We start from the raw sequence: 21,964 nt of genomic DNA on the forward strand, positions 1-21,964 counted from the left end.
GGGGATGTGGTGGTGAGGGAGACAGAGCCCCTGCCCTGGGGAGCTCTCAGTTTGGAGGGGAAGAAAATACTACCCCTGCAGACAATCTGGAGGCTGGCTCCAAGCCCTGGGGAGAGGAGGGAGGGGGCTGAGGCCTGCTGGGTCTTGGAAAGCTTCCTGGAGGAGGTGCAATTGAACATTCACCCCAGCGCCTCTGGGCCCCAGATGTGAGCTTCTGGCACAGACCAGACCTGGCTAAACCCCATAAATGGCTGCTTGGCAAAGGATGTTGGCAACCCCAGGCTTACTCTTGGTCATTTACATATCATTTGCATCTATCTGCATATGCAGTGGCACAGCCTGGTCTCTTATGCATTTAAATTGCAAGTTATTTGTCCCTCTTTGAAAGCACTCATTTTTTTTTTTTTCCCCAAGGGGAGCTGGCTCCATTTCCCCCAGTTGCCCTTATAACACATGACTGCTGACTTTGCCTAATACAGAGCAGGGCCTTAGATCTCGGGGCTCAATATGTGTTTGTTGTTTTGGTTGTCAGAACACCTTGTTATTTTAAGGGACCTATGGCTGGCTGGTGGAGAAGAGAGTGTTGGACATGCGCACCTGCATTACAGGTGGGAAAACTGAGGCAGAAAAAGCAATGATATGATATCCCCAACCTCACATACCTTGTTGGAGGCAGGACCGTGGTCAGGGCTCAGAGCTCCTAATTTCTGATCCAGGGTTGAGAGGGCCCTTAAAGGTCATCTTTTTGTGCAGATGGTGGAAGGAGGCCCAGAGACGGGCAGGGACTTGCCCAAGGGTGCACAGCTAGTCCAGGATGCAGCATCTGCTCCTGTACCCCTGACTAAAGACAGTTGGCTCCCTGTGCCAAGGTGCTTATTTTGGCCATGGTGTCAGTAGCCTCCGCTGCTTCAGAGGGAAAGCCTCCCCATAAATATTAAATGTTTTGACTTCTTCCTATTTAGGTTATTGTTTAAAACCAGTCGAGTGAGTCCCAGTCCAGCCTGTTCAGTCAGAACCCGATTTACCCCAGACATGAGCTGAACAGAAGTTGTCCTTGATCCTCTAACTAGTGACTTCCTGCTTCCTGGAGGCTTAGTTTGGGTGACGTAACTTGAAAGCCAACCTGGTGGACATCGGTTTGTATTTTAACATCTGGTTAAATCTGGTGGCATGTGTCACCAGACTGGCAGTGGGGACTTACTCAAAGCCAACAGTAGGTCTAGCTGACTGTCATGTCATTTGGGGATCTCTACATGTAAGAAGAAAACCATGTAATTCACTGAAAATGGCAACTCCTGTTTATTGAGCATTTTATTTTGCACAGGCAGGATGCTGGGCTTTTACTCAGGACAGGGACTATTATTCCTGGTTTACAGATGAGGCCACTGAGGCTTAGTGAGGCAGATGGCTTTGCTCAAGGTCACACAGTGAGGTGTCATGGTTAAGGCTCAAAATCAGGGTTGGCTGGCGAGACTCCATCACAAGGGCCTTCTGCTTTCCACTAAGGCATATCACTTCCAATGTTAAATCTAACTCTAGATGTAACATGAGCACGGGATTATGTCTTAAGCAGCATAATATAGTGATTATGCTATATGATGATTAACTTTCTGTGATAACAATTATAACTGGACAAAATACATAAAACAACTGTTTGAAAGCATTGGAGAGTGACCCAAGGCAGGCAGAAACTGGAGGGATGTGGCTCTTGAAAGAAAGGAGCCAAACTGGTGAGAGGCAGTTACCTGGCTTTTCCCCTGAAGGTGCTCGCTAGTTTCTGTGGTGCATGTGGGATGGAAGGAACTCAAGCAGAAAGCAGAAGCCTGATAGGGCTGAAGGAAAGTAAGTCAGAGTTCAGGGCCTCCACAACAGTTGGAAATTGAGAGAAAAATCCCAGAAAGGAGAGGGCCACAGAGCAGGGAACCTCCCTTTAGATCCTTGACTGCCTCTGGTGTGGGGTGTGACTCTGAGGAGCCCAGGGGAAATCACAGCTGGAAGGCTGAAAGCTAAGGGGAGATTTTGGCAGCTGCTTGGCCTTGGGAAGACAGATTTTCTAGTTCGAATCTCAGCAAGGTAAAAGGGCTTGGTAAGCATACCAGGCTTTTCATTTAGATCCTGGAATGCCATGACTTGGGAGTAAGGATCAAAATAAACTTGCCTCAAAGTCTAAAACCAAGCCTCCACAAGATCAAGGTAAATGACCAGCAATTAAACAGCGCAACATGCAGCATTCTTCAGAGAAAGATAATACAATCCAGAATCTATACTATATAACCCATAGTGTCCAGTATAAAATTTAAAAAAATTGCTATATATGTGAAGAAACAGGAAAATGTGACCCAGAGTTAAGATGAAAAAAAGAGAAACAGACCCACAGACAATCCAGATGTTAGAATTAATAGGCAGACTTTTAGATAACGATGATAAGTATGTTAAAGAATCTACAGGAAAAGGTAATTATAATGGATGTATCAATGGGAAATTCAGGTAAGATACGGAAACTTTTTAAAGAGTCAGATCAAATTGTAGAACTGTAAAATGCAATATCATCTTCCCCTAGGTATAGTACCTGCTTTGTTGTTTATTTTTCATAATTAATTTTTAAATTGTGGTAAAATATACAAGACATAAAAATAATTTTAACCATTTTAAGAGGACAATTCTTTGACATTAAGTACATTGACAATACTGTGTAACTTTCATCACTATTTCCAGACTATTTTCATCCTTCCAAACCAAAACTCCCCATGTCCCCTTCCCCCCACCCCTGGTAACCGCTATTCTGCTTTCTGTCTTCATGAATTTGCTTATTCTAAGTAGTTCATAGAAAAGAAATCATACAATATTTGTCTTTTTGTGTCTGGTTTATTTCACACAACATAATATTCTCAAGGTTCACCCATGTTTGTAGCACTTCACTTCTTTTAAAGGCTGAATCATATTCTGTTGTATTGATAGACCACATTTTGTTTGTGCATTCATCTGTTGATAGGCACTTGGGCTGCTTCCACCTTTTAACTCTTGCAAATAATGCTGTGATGAACATTGGTGTTCATCTTTCTGAGTCCCTGCTTTCAGATCTTTTGAGTATATACCTAGGAATGGAATTGCTGGGTCATATGGTAATATATTTAACTTTCTGAAGAACCACCAAACTGTTTTCCACAGTGGCTGCACCATTTGACATTCCCACCAACAATGTATGAGGGTTCCAATTTGTCCACATCCTTGCCAACACCTGTTTTTGTCAGTTTTAAAAATAACAGCTATCCTAGTGGGTGTGAAGTGGTATCTCATTGTAGTTTTACTCTGCATTTCTTTAGTGGCGAATGATGTTGAACTTGTTTTCATATACTTATTGGCCATTTGAATATATTCTTTGGAGACATATTCATTCAAATCCTTGGCCCATTTTAAAAATTGAATTATTTGTCTTTTTGTTATTGAGTTGTCAGAGTTCTTTCTATATTCTGGATATTAAGCTCTTCAGATACATGGTCTTAAACCAGTAACAACCTAGGTCAACTAGTACCAACCTAGTTTCTGTAGTATGCAAACTCTCTACTTGTATATAGCTCTGACTCTCTCCCTTTATATTGTTTTTTTGCTCAGATTACATCTTTATACATTGATATGTCCACTAACATAGATTTAAAATGTTATCTTACACATTTGCCTGAAAAGTCATATAGGGGAGAAAAAGCAGTTACAAACCAAAGTACAATGATACGGGGTGTGATAGTTTAGAGCTCTTATGTACCCCAGAAAAGGCCATGCATGTTCTTTTAATCAATTCCTGTGGGTGCAGACCTGTTGTGGGTGAGACCTTTTTGTTAGGTTATTTCAATTGTGATGTGACCCAGCCCATTCAAGGTGGGTCTTAATCCCCTTTCTAGAGTGCTTTCTGAGAGAATAAAATACAGGGAAAAAAAAAAAAAAAAAAAAAAAGACAGGAAAAGCCGGGAGAGCTCAGAGAGAAAAGCCCCGGAGAAGCTAAGAGAGGCTCCACAGAGGCTAAATGAGGAAGCCACTGAAGCCAGAAGCTGAAAGCAATGAAAAATAGGAGAGAAGGACCAGCAGTCATCAGCTATGTGCCTTCCCATGTGACAGAGATGTCCCAGATGTCAGCAGCCTTTCTTCAGAAATTAAGGCTGTTGATGCCTTAATGTGGACATTTTCATGGCCCAAAACTGTAAATTTGTAAGCTATTAAATCCCCATTGTAAACACCAACCCCCTTTCTGTTGCATTGCATTCCGGCAGCTTTAGCAAACTGAATCACAGGGTTTTATTTTTACTTATATGGTTACCTTTACCAATGTTCTTTATTTCTTCTTATGGCTTTGAGTTACTGTATAGGATCCTTTTATTTCAGTCTGAAGAACTTCCTTAAATATTTCTTCTAGGGCAAGTCTTCTGGTAATGAACTCTTTTATCTTTTATCTGTAAATGTTTTAATTTCCTCTTCATTTTTGAAAGATAATTTTGCTGGATATAGAATTTTTGGTTGACAGTTCTTTCTTTAGGACTTTAAATATGTCATCCCACTATCTTCTGGTCTCCATGATTTCTGATGAGAAATCTGTTGTTAATCTTATTGGGGATCCTTTGTATGTGAAAAGTTGTTTCTCACTTGCTCCTTTCAAAATCCTCTGTTTATCTTTGGATTTTGACAATTTCACTCTAATGTGTCTTGGTGAAAATCTTTTAAAGTCTATCCTGCTTGGAGTTTGTTGAACATCCTGGGTGTATATATCCATTTCTTTCATCAGATTTATGATGTTGCCAGTCACTGTTTCTTCAAATGCTTTTTCTTCCCCTCTTTCTCTCTCTTTTGTCCTTCTGGGACTCCAATGATGTTTATGCTGGTATGATTGATTATCTCCCAGAGATCCATCAGGTTCTGCTCATTTTTCTTCATTATTCTTTCATTCTGCTCCTCAGACTGGATAATTTCAATTTTCTGTCTTCAAGTTCACTGATCCTTTCTTCTGCCTGTTCAAATCTGCTGTAGATCTACCTAATGAGTTTTTCATTTCAATTACTGTACTTTGTAGCCCAAAAATTTGTTTAGCTCCTTTTTATAATTTCCATTTCTTTATTTTGTTCAGAAAATGTTTTACTAACTTCCTTTAGTTCTTTGTATATGATTGCTTTAGCTCATTGAACATATTTAGGACAGTTGATTTAAAGTCTTTGACTAATACTTCCAGTGCATGAGTCCTCAGCGATGTTTCATGGCAAATCCTTTTTTTCCCTGTGAATGGGCCATACTTTCATGTTTCTTTGTGTTTTGTACTTTTTTTTGTGTGTGTATGAACTGGACATTCTGAGTATTATATTGTTAAAAGTCTGGAAATCTAGTTCTCTTACTCCTCTTAGATTACAAAGTACTTTTTGTTATTTTGTGTTGTTTTGTGGCTGGAACTGTCAATCTGTCACTTTTCCAAACCATTTTCACCCCCAGATGGGGAATGGAAAGAGAAAAGAAGGAGAAAACAAAATAAGTACTGCCTCTTTAAGACTCCTTTACCGCTTTTGCCCAAGGGGGTTTGGAACAATGGCCATCCTCAGAGCTGGCTCCCCAGTGATTAAGAGCAGTGATCAGTGATCAGACCACAGCCCCATCCCAACCCCAGATTTCAGAGGACTAAGTGCTTATAACCCCACCTGGCACCAGCAAACTTCACCAGCATCCCGGGCTTCAGTCCCCACTGCTGCCTGCTGTGCAGTTGGGGGATGCGAGGTGGTAGCTGATGCATGTAGGGTGAAATTCACCAACATTTACTGCATTTTACTAGAATTTTCCTTCAGTGCTTCCCTGGATGCTGCACAGTGTTCCACTTGGCTCTGAAGTTTCTAAATGGTTGATTCAGAGAATTCCTGCTAATTCAATAGTTGTTTTGGTGGAGATACTGGTTCCTAGAGCTTCTTATTCTCCCACCTTCCCACAATCCTCAAAAATACATCTTAAACATTAATTGGGTGGGACTGACAGCATATTAGACCTCATTTTAAAAATTCCAGTGAATTTAAAGACAGGTCAATAGAAATTATCCATACTGAAGCACAAAGAGAAACATATTTGATGAAATACTGACTGAGAATGTTCCAAACTTGATTTAAAAAACAATCAACTTACAGATTCAGAAAGTTCAGTAAACCCCAACCAGGATAAATGCAAAGAAAATCACATTTACGCAATTCATGGTCAGACTGCTGAAAACCAAAGAGAAAGAATCTTCAAAGCAGCTGGGGGAAAAAAAGGCAATTGCTTACAGAGAAACAACAATGCAGATGACAGCAGACTTCATGAAAACAATGAAAGTGGGAAGACAATGGAACAACATCCTTAAAGTGAGGGAAAACAAGCCTGTCAATTTAGAATGTTATCCAGTGAAAATATCTTTCAAAGTGGAAAAGGAAAGACATTTTTTGATACATGAGAACAGAATTTGTTGCCAGCAGACCTGCATTAAAAGAGAAGCTAAAGAAACATTTTTATACTGAAGAGAAATTCAGATAGAAATTCAGATTTACAGGAAAAAAAGGCACTGAAAATGATAAATCTGTAATATAAAAAGACTTTTTCTTTTCTTACCTTCTTTAAAAATTAATTGACTTTTTAAAGCAAAAGTAACAATGGATTCTGGGATCTATAACACATTTAAAAGTAAGTGACATATATGACCACAATAACACAAAAGACAGGAGGATATGTAAATGGAATTATACTTTTTAAAGTTCTTACATTATACTTGAGATGGTGATATTGGAAAGTAGAATCTGATAGTGTAAGAATGCATATTTTAAATTCTACTAAAGCAACCAAAAAAAAAGCAGTAAAGCTAAAAAAGCCAATAGAGGAGATAGGATGGAATGTTTATAAATCCTTAATGCAAAAGAAGAAAAAAGGGGGAAATAAAGAAACAAAGAAGAGAAGGCACTAATAGAGAACAAATAGCAAAATGGTATATTTAAATACACCTCTAACAGTATGTCCATTAAATCTAAATTGATTGGAAACTGCAACTAAAAGATGGAGATTGTTAGATTTGATTTTTTTTTTAAAAAAGCAAGACTCAAATATATTCATTTACAAAAGTCGAAAGTAAAAGGATGGCAAAAGATACACCGTGCAAAAACTAAATATAAGAAAGTTAGGAGACTATATTAATATCCCTAAATATAAGAAAGTTAGGGGATTATATCAAAATAGACTTCAAGAAAAGGATTATTGCCAGAGATAAAAAGGGAAATATCATAATGATGAAAGAGTGAATTCATCAGAAAGACATAATAATCCTACATGTGTAATCACCTGAAAACAGCTTCAAAATACATGAAGCAAAAATAAACTGAAGAACTAAAAGGAAAAATAAACAAATGTACAATCATAGTGAGATTATAGCAAGTAACAGAACATCATTGAGGAGTAAGAGACTTTAATGACATTATCAACCATCTTGACCTGATTGACAGAGAACACTCCACCCTACAGTTGCAGGAAGTACACTTTTTCAATGCACACGGTCACCAAAACAGATCATGGGCTGGCCATAGAAATCACCAACTTTGGAGTCAGTAAACTTGCTTTCAGTTCACAGCTCTGAAGCTTACTAGCTGTGTGACCTTGAGGAAAGCACATTAGCTCTCTGAATTCTTGGTATGTAAATGGTGAGAATTAAATGAGGTTGTACATCCACCTGCAGTGCCTGGCCCCCAGTGGGTGCTGTTTGAGTAAAACTCTGAACTGATTTTAAGAATTCTGCCTTTCCTTGAACCTTGTCAGTGACTTTCTGTGGCAAGGTCCAGTTGGTGGCCCACACAGCCTGCAGCCCAGCACTGGATTCCTCCAACCAGCCTTTGTGGAGCATTAACTTTATGCCAGACAGATGGGGCCTTTCTCATTGGCAGATTCATGTGGGTCCTCTCTGGGAGCAGGGAATGGCCCCTCTTCCTTTACCTAATTCAAAGCAGAAAGGGGGAGGAGTTAAGGCAGGAATAAATGGATTCTCAGAGCCAAAGCTAGAGCTGAGATTTCTTGAGGCTGACTGGAGTTGGTGGCTTATGGCTATACCACAAGTATGGCTGCCCCTTGTTGTCCAGCTCCCCCCTCCTTCCTGGAAGCAGATGCCAGGGTGCCAGGGATCTGCCCACCAATTTCCTAGTGCCCTGGGGCTGCAGGCAGGGGAAGCTCCACTTTCTGGAAGGCCAGCCTCTTTCTCACCCCAGATTTTAGCTCCCTATGTTCAAGCTAGAGCACCCAGGCTTTGGGCAGTGGGTTGGGGGCATGGGATGACAAGGCAATGTCCTGGGGCTGGGGTAGGGTAAGTTGCAGCACCAAGCGCTGCCCTGGGATCTGTGCTGACTCTAGCATGGGCCACAGGTCCTAGAACACTGCTTGTCAGGTGGTGGTCTGGGCAGGTAGGAGAGGAACCTGAGCCTCACTCCTGTGGGTCACCCCCCTTGCCCCATAGCTAGCCTCTTGGGGCAGAACCCACAAGGGGCAACAATTGGTTTCAGAGCCTTGCAGCCTAAAGTGCCTTTCCAGCACCTTCCTTACTATTCAGTTCATAGGGCTCCACTCCTCTAAATCCCATCACTGATCCTCCTCCCACAGCTTCTAACAACATAGATTAGTTTGGTGCGGGTGTCTGAGCTTGTACCTCAACTTACCAGGCCTGGGCCAGGGGACCTGATATCACCCCCTGGGGAGGGTAGTAGGTACGGGCGTGAGTGCCCTCTGCAGCCCCCCCGAGCCTGGGGAGCGAGGTCAGGGCAGCTCCCTTTTCCTCACCCAAAATGTCACTGGCAGGGGAGGCTTGCCGGAGGAAACCGCCTTTCTCCCAACTGCCCTTTCCCCACTTCCTTATCTTACCCACTCACTCCCTGGTGCCAAGGCCACTCCTGCCACCGCCAGCGCGCATGCCCGTGGCCAGAACAACCCCCGCCCCGCTGCAACGGTTCCGGCGTTCTCTCAGAACCAATCCTAGCCCCTATCCCTTCAATATTGCCATTTAAGGCTACTTCACCTCCTTTCCAGCCCTGCCCTTCTTACCAGCCTATATAACCTGTAATCACCCCTGAATAAATCTCTTTGGCGCCTACTCCTACTGGATGAAGAGTGTCTTGTCCCTATCGCCGCCCTCCTTGCACGCCTCTCGCCGAGGACCCTGGCCACGTCCTCCGCCTCGCCCTCGCCTCCGGGAAAGAGCCCCCGCCGCCGGTACCCCTTGAGCAGCCCCGAGAGCTGAGGGCTCGGCTACCGGCCGCCTCTCCCCCTAGAAGTAGTAACCGCGACCGCAACTGGTGCCCCGTGTGAGGAAGCATCTCCACACAACAGTTCAGCAGGTCGATCGCTCGCCCGGACGCCTCTCCAGCTCCCCGTTTCCTCGCCTGCAAGGTAGGGCCGCCTCTCCTTCGCCGCTTCTGGAGCCGTGGGAGGTTCCCTGCTCCGAAGCCGCTCATCCCTTCCCCCACGCTCTCTTCATCCAGTAGGAACTCCTCCCTTCCCCTACGCTCTCTTCGTCCTTTTGTATGCGCACTTCTATGACCCCTGTTCCTCCTAACACTCTCCCTCTTCCCCTCCATTACTTTGCTGTAATTCTTTGTATTTTTATTTCCTCATTTGGTGCCGTGTGCCTCTTTGCAACCGCCCCCCCTGACTACTCCCGTTGCCAAGGGGCACTGCTTTCTGCTCTCGCCGTCTCCTTCGGCCTTGCAGCCACAGCTTATCTCATTCTCTCTGCTCGGTAATCAACTCCTCCTCCTCCTCCCTGCCAGCCGGCCGGCCCGGCTCGGGAGCAATCCCCCCTCCTCCCCCCTCAGCTATGGGTAATCGTATATCTACATGTCAGGCACCTCAAGTTCGTGCTCTAGCGGGTCTCCTAGACACGCATCGCTGTAAAGTGTCTGTCCGGCAGCTGCAGGTGTACTGGGACCTCCTGCTGCCTTTTAACCCATGGCTCACCACTTGCCATCTTTGGGACCCTGTTACTTATGATCGTCTTATTGATCGAGTCACTAATGCCATGGAACATGAGAGCAAGCGCTTCCCTCCCGGCTTGCTCCCCACCTTAATAACCGTCCGCTCCTGCCTTCAAGGCTCCCTCCCCCCTGATCGAGGCCCCGTTAAATCCAAGCGATGACATCAGCCCTAAGCTGAGCCGAAAACCACATATGCTTTACCCAGCCCTTTCACAGGGCGGAGTTAGTCCACCATCTTATGCCTTGGGCCCCACCCTTTCACAGGGCGGGGCTGATCCACCATCTTGTGTCTTAGCCACGCCCACCGCGCCGCCATCTTGCGACGCTTGGGGCCTCCCACTCCCGTCTCCCCCTTCGGCGAGCTCCCCCTCGGAGCCGCTACCGGCGGCTGCCGCCGCTCCTTCCACCCCACCGGCTAACAACCCCTGGCTGCCTTCTACACCTCAAGGCAACCCTTGGGGCAACGCTCCCCCTACCTCCACTCCCGCGCCAAGCCCTCTTCAAGCGCGTCCTCCTTTCTCTCGTGCTTTTCGTTGCTTTCCTCTTAACCTTGCGCCCACCCCACAGAAACCGTATGACTGGTATCCCATTGACTCTGATACTATCAAGCAACTTCGCAGGGCCGTCAAGGAGGACGGGTTAGGTAGCCCATATGCTTCCCAAATACTGCAAAATCTCGGCATGGACTATTGCATCCCCCAAGACTGGGCCTCGCTTGCCCGTTCCATTCTTAACCCCGGCCAGTTTGTTGACTGGCGTGCTCACTTCCAGGCGGAAGCAGCTCAGCAAAGTGAGCAAGACGCAGCCCTTGGAGTCTATCATCCCCCTGAAGCCTATTTGGGCACTGGAGCATTTCTAAATGCGTCTGCTTATATTAATGCACCTGCCACCTTGTGGCCTATCCTTTGGGGAATCGCCTTACGAGCATTTGCCAACTGCTCTGCCTGTCGGCCTAATAAATTCACCAAGCTCTTCCAGGAGCCGAGTAAGCCTTTCGCCACCTTTGTCTCCAGAGTCGAAGAAACCTGCGCTCAAAAGGTAAGTGATCCCCAGGCCCAATATTACCTGTGCCCATCCTCAAATCCTGGAAAATCGTACTGTAATTCCCCCAACGAGTACTACTGTGCATACTGGGGGTGTAAAACATTAGCCAATAATTAGAAGCCTCCTGTTCCTAATCATTACCTTACCCTAAAGTGGGCCCCTACAGGGTGCAAACTCCCTACTGTTAACTGGCTCGGCCAAGAAAGTAAGGGATCCTGCACACATCTTAATCTTACAGTGCAGCTCCCCACTGATCCCTCCTAGTTACTCGGTCAAACTTGGGGCTTCCGAATTTGGCTATCGGGGTTCGATCGGGGAACCCTTATATTCATAAGAAAGGAGGCAATAAACCAACCAAAGAAAGATACTATTATAAAAAAGCCCTTTAACTTTAGTCCCAACAAGGTCATTAACCCTCTTTTTCCACAGCCCTCCAGCCGCGTCTTAGCTCCGGCTAAACGTACTTCAACTACATCTCAAACCCCACCACCCCAGCTTCCTTTGCCCCCTTCTCGTTATTCCTCTCCCCTCCTCAGCCTCATCCAAGCCGCCTTTGCCTCAGTAAACTCCTCCAACCCCAATTTTACCTCATCCTGCTGGCTCTGCCTCTCTACCTCTTCCTCTCTATACGAGCCCGTTGCCTCCAACCTCTCCTTTTCAGAAAGCACAGAAAACAGCCCCTTGGAATGCAATTGGAATACCTCTGCCGTCCCCCTAACCTTTCATTCAGTCTCCTATACGGGAAAGTGCGTCCGCCCTCGCTCCAGTAACTCTCCCGACCTCACTGCCTGTGCCAGCTATTCATCTCCCAGCAGCTCTGCCAAATTTCTCATTCCTCATAACTCCTCCCAATGGCTCTGCTCCTCTACAGGACTTACCCCCTGTCTCAGCACGAATGTCATCAATGAATATAAAGAAACTTGCCTCCTAATTGTCCTTATCCCTAGGGTCTTATACCACAGCGAAGAAGACTTCTTCCTCCGTCTGGAAAAAACTGCGGCTCCTGCCCCACTGCAAAAGCGAGAGCCCATCACCGTCCTTACAATTGCTTCCCTCCTAGGTCTTGCCGGCACTAGCACCGGAATCGCTGCACTAGCCAGTCAAGGCTCCGCCCTAACTCACCTCAGGGCGGCTGTTGACGAAGACATTCATCACTTACAAAACGCTATTCACCATCTAAAAAATTCTGTCAATTCCCTCTCTGAAGTAGTGCTCCAAAACCGCCGAGGTCTTGACCTTCTCCTCCTCAAAGAAGGAGGCCTCTGCGCCGCCCTAGGAGAAGAGTGCTATGTTTATGCCAATTCCACAGGTCTCGTCGAGGATAGCCTGAAAAGAGTCCGAGAGGGACTGGAAAAGCGTAAAAGAAATCGTGAAGCCACCAGTTATTAGTCCAGTTTTTTCACTCCCATTCTCCCATACATCCTTCCTTTTCTTGGCCCCCTATTAATAATTATTCTAGCTCTCATCTTAGGACCCTGCCTCATCCGCAAAATTGTCCAGCTTGTAAGAAAACAAACGGATGCCATTTTTTCCTCGTTCGTGCAAATCCAGTATCAGCGACTCGCCACCTCTGACGCCCCCCACTCCAAGATAACAGCCAACCCTCCGCGACCTCAACGCCACCGGTCAACTCGCCAACCGCGAGGCCCTTCTCAATCACCTGAACATCGTTCTCGCCTCGAGTTCCAGCTTCTCTGAACCCCTGAACTTTAAACCCCTCACCTTCACCCAGCCCGCTGCAGCGAAGCCATTGTCAAGCGCCCGGGCACCACACCAACACTGGGCTCCAGCCTCGCTGAGCCACCGTCAACCCCTTTTTTCCCTTCCCTAACCTCCCCCTTCCCTCACCCTTAGCGGGCCTCTCCGGTAAAGCCTCTTCCTCTAATTAGAAAAGAAAGGGGAATTGCGGGTGTCTGAGCTTGTACCTCAACTTACCAGGCCTGGGCCAGGGGACCTGATATCACCCCCTGGGGAGGGTAGTAGGTACGGGCGTGAGTGCCCTCTGCAGCCCCCCCGAGCCTGGGGAGCGAGGTCAGGGCAGCTCCCTTTTCCTCACCCAAAATGTCACTGGCAGGGGAGGCTTGCCGGAGGAAACCGCCTTTCTCCCAACTGCCCTTTCCCCACTTCCTTATCTTACCCACTCACTCCCTGGTGCCAAGGCCACTCCTGCCACCGCCAGCGCGCATGCCCGTGGCCAGAACAACCCCCGCCCCGCTGCAACGGTTCCGGCGTTCTCTCAGAACCAATCCTAGCCCCTATCCCTTCAATATTGCCATTTAAGGCTACTTCACCTCCTTTCCAGCCCTGCCCTTCTTACCAGCCTATATAACCTGTAATCACCCCTGAATAAATCTCTTTGGCGCCTACTCCTACTGGATGAAGAGTGTCTTGTCCCTATCGCCGCCCTCCTTGCACGCCTCTCGCCGAGGACCCTGGCCACGTCCTCCGCCTCGCCCTCGCCTCCGGGAAGAGCCCCCGCCGCCGGTACCCCTTGAGCAGCCCCGAGAGCTGAGGGCTCGGCTACCGGCCGCCTCTCCCCCTAGAAGTAGTAACCGCGACCGCAGTTTGGCCTACTTTTGTCCTTTGTATAGAAGAAATCTTTCACATAACATCATGTTTGTGAGATTCATCAATATTGTCAGGTATAGTTATAGATCATTCATTGTTAAAGCTGATTAATCATCTACCGTATGAATATTCCAAAACCCATTCATGCATTCTACAGCTGGAGGACTTTGGGGTCCACTCTAGTTTAGACCCATTATGAGTGGTACTGGTGTGGATATCCCAGTTCACATCTTTTGGTGAGCATGTGGATGCATTTCTGCTGTGTACGCACCAAGAGTGGAACTGCTGGGTCATAGGTTAGGGTGTGTTCAATTTGAGAAGGCACAGCCACAAGCTTTCCACGCTGCAGTTGCTCCACATCCCCACCAGCATTTGGTATTTTTCACTTCAGCTATTCTGGTGTCTGAAGTGGCAGCTCACCATGGTCTTTATTTGTTTTACCCTGGATGAGTCATGAAGTTGAGCACCTTTTTGTGTGTTTCTTGGCCATTTGGATAGTCTCTTGTGAAGTAACAATTCAAGGTTCCCCTCCATTTTTCTCTTCAGTTGTCTGCTTTTTTCTTATTGACTTGAAGAAGTTCTTTATATGTTCTAGGCAAAAATAATCTGTCATATGTGTGCACATGCATGTTTACAGGTTATTTGGCTCTGCTCCACAAAACTCAAACCATGGAAGGTGGGGCCATATTTGCCCTGTGGGTGGTGACCAGGGTTTCAAACAAGACATCATATGTCATGTAAAATTAATCTGATTTGAATTGATTCTGTATTTGATTGGTCTTGGTTTTATGATTGTATAAGAGCCCCAAGGAGTTTTTGCTTCATTTTATGTTTGCACATATTTGAGAGTAACACCATAATAAAAATCATTTAAGTTAACAAGGAGGGCCCGTGAGATCCCCTTCTCCTCTAGGCAAACGGGCAGATTTTCAAAACCCAAATCCAATCTGCTAACTCCCTTACTTAAAACATGTCAAAGGATCGCTTTTCCCGGGATGAAGACTAGGCTCCTTAACCGGGCAGAGGCCTCCCAGGCTCCCTTTGCACCTGCTCCCCTGTGCTCATGGCAGCAGCTGTCCCTTCAGGGCCATGACCCTCAGGCCTGGAGCAGCCTCTACCTGTGGACACCTCATCTCAGACCTCAGCTCAACACTCATGTCTCAGGGAAGTACCCCGTGGTCCCCATCATACACCATCCTAGCAGAGCACTCTCCTTTGCATGACCTCAGAGGCAATTTTAAAACTGATTTGTGGGATTCTTCCCTCCTAGACTGCAAGTTCCATGAAGGCAGGGATGGTATGCTGTTTTTCTTCTCCTCCACTGTCTAGTTCAGCACACAGCATTTGATGGGTGCTTAATTAATGTTTGTTGAGTGACTTAATGAGCTGAGCTTAAGTAACCCTCTGGCTATATTGACAGGAGATGGAGGGGCAGAGGGTCTAAGGTCACATGCAGGAAAGGGCCAGAGTCAGGCCTAGAACTCTGCTCTGCTTGCTCAACTACGTGCAGTGCAAAGCCAAGTCCTCTTCGGCCAACAGCATAGGGCCAGGCCCACCTGTCCATGGGCTAGAAAAGCCCGTAAAAAGTATCTAGCCCAATACTCTCATGCTTTAAATTAGGAACCTAAGAACCAGAGAGAGGACACGGTGAGGGCCACACAGTAAGACAGAGGCCTGGCCAGGTGTGGACCTGGGTTGCCCGACATCCAACCAACACTCTTTCCGCTGCCCCGAACTCTTGTGCCGGCAAGAAGACCATGGACCCCGTTGAGAGCCCCTGAGGGTGGGATTTCCTGAGGCTGACAGGAGGCTGACACAAAGGCCTTCCTTGTTCTCTCAGCCTCTAGAGTTCCATGGGGTGGTTTTGAATTCCTGCCTACGGGAAGGTAGGAGAGAACATTCTGGAATAAAGACTGGGGAAGCTCAGAGTGCGGCAGGAAGAATTCACAGCTGTGGAGAACTCCAACTGCCAGGTAATGTGCCCCCCAGTCCCTGGCCTGGTCGGTGGTGTTGGGCACTCGTTTAACCCTTTCCTAACAGAGTCAGATGCCACTCTTTTTTTAATCAAAAATTTTTTGAGACAGTGGTATAATCACATGTCGTTGTAAAAAATAATACAGAGATCTTCATATACCTTTTATTGTTTTCCCCAGTGGTGATGTCTTGCAGAAATATAGCACAAGATCACAACCAGGAGGTGGACATTGATACAATCCACTGATCTTATTCAGATTCCCTCAGTTTTCCTTGTACTCAGTTGTGCGTGTGTAGGTTTGGGTCTATGCAATTTTGTCACATATGTAGATTAGTGTATCCAACACCACAGTCAAGATACGGAACATTTCCATCACCACAACAATGGCCTTTTATAGACACACACAACACACCCCCACCCTCCAGTCCCTAATCCCTGGCAACCACTAGTCTGGCTTCCATTTCTAAAAATTTATTTCAGAAATGTTATATAAAGGAAATCACACAGTACGTAACCTTTGGGAATTGGGAATTTTTTTCTCCGCTCAGCAGACGCCACTTTTTGACAGAGCATCATGTCTGTGTGATCCCATCGTCCCAGGAGACGGTCTCTGTTCTTCCCATTTTACAGCTGAGCAAACTGAGCCTGAGGAAATTACCAAGTGAGCACTCTTGGTAGCTCTGGGGGGAGTATAACCTTAGGGAGAGGAGGGCACAGGGTGGGAGCTGGGCTGGGGCTAGAGATGCAGTGTTCCCCCAAGCCTTCATCAGGAGACCCAGCCAGTCTACCGCCTGCTCTCACCCCACTGCACGCCTGGCTGGGAGTCTCCTCCATCCTCCCCACCCCCACCTCAGGCCTATCTCCTCCCTCAATAGAGAGGCGGTGCCTGGGGGCTGCCAGTCTGCATCTGCTGACTCGAGACCCTGCTTGGCCTCTGAGTTGCTGCGTGACTTGCACAGTGGCCGCACCCCCTGAGTAAAATGGGAGAAATGATCGCGCTCTGCAAGTCCGTGAGGATGCAATGAGGCGATGTGTGAGGAGCAGTCAGCAAAGTGCCAGGCGCAGAGTGAGCGGAGCCCCCCGTGCCTTCGTGGAGAGCTGCCCGCGGCCCCATTTGGCAATGAATTATGTATGGCCTTCTGGCAGCCCCGCTCACCGGGGCTGTGTGTTCTGCTCACTCCCCCTGTGTGTCTCTCTCCAGTGAGGGGCTCGGGCTCCCCGAGGGGGGCCGAGGGGGGCCGTGTTCTTTGTCTCTTCTGCTGGGACCCGACCAGCTTCAGGTAGCTGGTGCCTCGTTCCCCAGGGCTCCCATTCCACAGGCTAGGGAAGCTAAGGTCGAGGGTGACGCCACCAGCTGGACTTCACTGAACTTTTTGATGGGCCAGGTACATTGACCAGACAGCCACTCATTCAACCACAAAAAGTTGGGGTGTCCCCCTTATCCTGGCACTGTTCCAGGTGCTCCAGAAAACAGAGCACAGTCCTGCCCTCACGGACCTCAGATTCCACTTTGGGAAAGCAGGCAATTAATAGAAGATCAGTTGAGTAAATAACATGTTGGGTGATATGGGCTATGGAGGAAAATAAAGGAGAGGAAGGGGATGAGATGAGACAGGGATGGCCAGGGAAGGACTCTTTGAGGAAGGTGGCTGTAGGAGCAGAGCCTGAAGGGAGTGAAGAAGTGAGCCCAAGGGATATCTGGGGAAGAAAAGTCCTGGCCCAAGGAGCAGCAGGTGCAAAGGGCCTGGGGCAGGTCATTTGCCTGGGTCTGTGGCCCTGCAGGTGGCCAATGGTGGGAGGCACCAAATCCTCAGGGCAATTCCATGGGACACTCTGCTGGTTTGAAACTGTTATGGAACCCAGAAGAATCATGATCTTTTAACCCAATTTTCTTGGGTGGAACCTCTTGATTGAGTGTCCCCATGGAGATGTGACTCACCCAACTGTGGGTGAGAACTCTGATTAAATTATTTCCATGGAGGTGTAGGCCCATTCCCCAACCATTTAGGATGGGTCTTGATTAGTTCACTGGAGTATTTAAGAGAGTTAAGAGTTGACACAGGTGCCTGCTGATGCTTAAAGATGCAGAAGAAGGACGTTTGGAGATACTAAGCTAAGAGATGAAGCCCAGAGTTTGCCCTGGAGAAGCTAAGAGAGGACCCCCAGAGAGAAATGTACTGGGAGAAAGAAGCAAGGATGCATGCAGCTGAGAGAGAGGAGTAAAGACAGAAGCTCAGAGACATTTTGGAGAAAGCCATTTTGAAACACAACCCGGGAGCAAAGGACCAGCAGATACCAGCCACATGCCTTTCCAGATGACAGAGGTGTTCCAGACACCATCGGCCTATTGATGCCTTAGTCTGGACACTGTTATAACCTTAGGATTGTAAATTTGTAATCTAATAAATCCCCCTTTAAAAAGGTATTTTGTGTAATGGCAGCTCTAGCAAACTCAAACAAGTATGTACTATCATTGCCCCATTTTAGAGATGGGAAAACTGAGATTCAGAGACTGCTTATAATATTGATCCTGCTGATTGTGAACCTTCATATGCTTTGTGTTTGATTACTGAGGCTGCCCCTACTTCATTGGTGGCATTAGGAAATATATGGTACATGAATCAAACGATCTTGCTAAAACTGGGAAACTTCTGAGTTCTGAAACCATCTCCCCAGAGGTTTTAGGTAAGGGGTATTGGGCTGCACAGTCCTGGTCATCACCATTGGTGCTATCCTCCTTGCCTGCCTTACATCGCAGGCCTGTTCCTGTTTTCCTCCCTGTAATGACTGTGAACTCCCAAAACCAGATGAACTAACAGAGAACAGCATTTCAGCCTACAGACACCACCTTGAGGTGACATCTCCAACTTCCTTCTTTCTCATTGCCCAGACAGGACTCCAGTTCCCACCCCCACACTTGCTCCTCTGTGCCAGGCCAAGGGACATCAGGAGGTGCTGCTGTTGCTTGCCCGAAGCTCCGAGGTTGGCTCAGGCTGCATGTCTGTCAAGTCTGGAGAAGCAATGACCCAGGCCAAGGCTCATCCATGGATCTGCCAGGGTCAGTCCCAGAGTGGCCACAAGAGGTGTTGAGGCATGGACTTGAGCTGTCTGACATTGCTCTCAATGGCCAGGGTGAGGAATAAATGGCCGGCACCCTCTCTCCATCTCCAGCTATGGATGGAGAGTGTGAGGCAGTTGGTGGGGAGGGAGTCAGGGATGACTCCATGGAAAGAAAGCTAGAGGAGAAAACATGAGACTGTATAACATAGTGAACTCTGTCGTGGATGATGACTGTGGGTAATTGCACAAATATAAGAATGTTCTTACATAAGAATGTAGAACAAATGTACGTTAAGATTACAAGGTGTTAATAAAAGGGTGGGATATGGGGAAAAATGCCACCAATGCAAACTATGGACTATAGTTAACATTAATATCGTAATATTCTTTCATTAATTGTAACAAAGGTACCATACCAATGTTAAGCGTCAGTAATAGTGGGTATAAGAGGTATGTGATTTTTCTTTTTGGATCAATGAGAATGATCCCAAATTGATTGTGATGATGAATGCACAACTCTGTGATTATACCGATAGCCATTGATTGTACACTTTGGATGGACTGTATGGTGTGCAAATGCAACTGTAAAAAAAATAAGTAAAAGTGACTCTGTTGGAAGTGAGGAGTGGCCAGGGACACCACCATGAACAAGAGCTGGAAATCTGCTATGGAGGAAAACCACCCAGCAGCAGCTCCTTGTGGCCTCCTCCAAGTTTGCCCTTCTAATCTATCCTGTGAATGTTCTAGATTATCCCAAGTAATCCTCCTACCTGTGCCACAAACCTTTGCTGTTCCCTGTGCCTTGCTCCTGAAGGCCTTTCGGTATCTGGCCCCACCTGCCTTTCCGGAGGTGTCCTCTTCTTCCCACCTGATGAACACTTCTCAGAGCACACTTGCCCACCCTCACGTCCAAGGCTTCATCCATGCTGTTCCCTGTGTCTAGAATGGTATCAAAGGCAAAGTGGTAGAGCCATTCCCAATATCAGACAAGGCCATTGATCTTGAATTCTCAGGGCCTCTCCAATCCACTCCCACCCAGCTCCAATCCACCTCTTCAGGGCCATCACAACCCTGCTTGCCTGGTGTCCCGGCCCTGGGATAACGTCTCATCTCCTGGCCTAGCATCATGGCCCTTCCTGATCTGACCAGGCCCAGCCTTGTGGCTCCTGCCCATCTCCCTCTCTGGCCCCACCCACTTTCCAGCCTGACAAAGCCACTTAAGGTTCTCTGGTTCTTACATGCTGTTCCCTCTGCCTGTAACACTTTTCCTTCCCCTGGTGGCCTGCCTAACTCTTACTCATTCTCCAGGACCCAGCTTTGATCCAACCTCCTCCAGGAAGCTTTCTTGGATTTAGAGTCCCCCTTCTTAGTTCCTAGAGGCCCAGAGCCCCTTGAATTATCATAATTCCTGCTTTGAGATTGCAGCTGGCTAGTTTGCCCATCCTTCTGTGGGCCATGGTCTCATGAGGGCAGAGCCCGCAGGGCTTGTGTGTCCCCCAGCCTGCCTGGAGCTATGTGCCCAGGAGGTCCTCAAGGAAGTCCAGAGGGAAGAAGTAGGAAATGGTATAGCATCATTTATGGAGTGTGTATTCTGCTTTCATCCTTTTACATATGGCACAACAGCCTGAGAAGGACTTGAATTGAACCCAGGCCTTTCTGATGCCAAATCAGCTCATCATCACGCCACCCCCAGTAGCCCTGGGCCCAATTCCTTCTCTTCTCCTGTAATCTGTGTGATGGGCATAATTCTGGGTCCTTTCTAACAGTGTAGTGAGAATAAAGGAAATAATACATGTAAAGTGCTAATCCCAGTTCTAGGTATACAGTAAGAACTTAATGTTCCTATTACTGGTAATTAAAAAGTGGAGCCTCTGGAGCTAGCCTCTGGCTACAAATCTTGGCTCTTCCACTTCCTGGCTGTGTGACTCTGGGCAAGTTACCTAACTTCTCTGTGCCTTCATTTCCTCATCTGCAAAATGGGACTAATCACAGGCACTGTCTTCATAGGGCTATTGGGAGGAGGATTACATAAACTGACATGTGTACAGGGTTTGCACACAGTTTGGTGACTGGAAAGGGCTGAACAAGTGCTGGCTGTTAGCATTACCTGAGTGCCTCAGTCCTGACACGATGAGGAGACTCCAGCTACTAGGGAATCTTCCAGAATTGCTAATCCGAGCTGGGGCAGAATGGATCCTAGAATATGTGAAGACTGACCTCCCACCCCTTACATCTCCTGAAACTCTCCCATCCACATTCGACAGTCACCCACCAGAAAGTCTTCCTTGTAGCTATCCTAAATTTTTCCTACACGGAGTCCTCTGGTTCCCACTAAGTAGGGGGCGGGGATGGGAAGATGAGTGAAAGAGCCAGAAGGTTGTTTCAGGGATGAATCTCAGAGCTTTCCAATTCAGCTCAGGATCCAGGCAGGGGGCTGCCTCTGGTTCCCGGGAGGCCCATGAGCCAGGAGGGTTTGCTGGGCTCAGTCTCCTTGGAAGGTCTCCCAGGCAGGCCGAGATCACCTTTGTTCCCAGGAATGGGGACAGATGGGGGAAGTGTGTGATTGAGAGGGAGGGAGAGTGGCAGAGAGAGATAGGAGCAAGAGGGAGGCAGGACCCGGGAACCTCGGCAGCCAGAGAGAGGAAGGGGTGTGGGAAACCCAGGGTGCAGGGCAGGGGCCGGCCAAGCTGGGACCGGGAGCCTTGGGGAGTCCGCGCACTAGACACTGTCTAGACGCAGCAATTATTGTCAGCTCTGAACACCCAGGCTCTGCCGGTTCAGCTGAAAGGGAGCTTAACAAAGAGCCGAGAGGGAGGAAGAAAGCCGGGAGAAAAGCGCCTGCAGAGCCGGCTCCTCGCCTGTCGGGGCTCTTTCTCTGCTAAGGCTACCTCCCTTTATGCTCCACCAGCCCGCGGGGGAAGATCCCTACAGGAAAGCGCAGCTTGGAGAAGCCGGATGGGGCCGTGGCTCCTCCCGGGCCCTGAGGGCCAGGCCAGGGTCACTTTGCTGGAGAAGGGTGTCCTGGAGGGGGGTTGAATTCTGCTTGTGCATTTCTTTATCTGGAGGGCAGTGGCAGTAGGAACTGAATTCTGGGGGGCAGTGAGGTGGGAAGAGTGCGAGCCTAAGAATTTGAACCCTGCTTTCCCTGCCTTCCTGCTGTGTGGCTCTGGGCCTGTGATAACTTTCCCTAAGCGTCAGCTTTCTCATCTGCAAAACAGGAATAATCATATGGCCCCGGACCTTGTAGGGTTCAATAATTATGTCTTAGTTCTCTTCCACCTCGGAGGGCTGCAGCCCACTCCCCTCATTGTACTGATGGGGAAACGTG

At 47.5% G+C, this 21,964-nt stretch overlaps 1 long non-coding RNA gene across 1 annotated transcript in view; it reads right to left on the minus strand.

Annotated features, from left to right (window-relative positions):
- LOC119505527 overlaps nt 1–21,964 on the minus strand; it is a 33,339-nt gene that overhangs the window by 314 nt on the left and 11,061 nt on the right. The window lies entirely within an intron of this gene.

Source organism: Choloepus didactylus, chromosome 10, assembly GCF_015220235.1.
Source record: "Choloepus didactylus isolate mChoDid1 chromosome 10, mChoDid1.pri, whole genome shotgun sequence".
NCBI classification, from domain to species: Eukaryota; Metazoa; Chordata; class Mammalia; order Pilosa; family Megalonychidae; genus Choloepus; species Choloepus didactylus.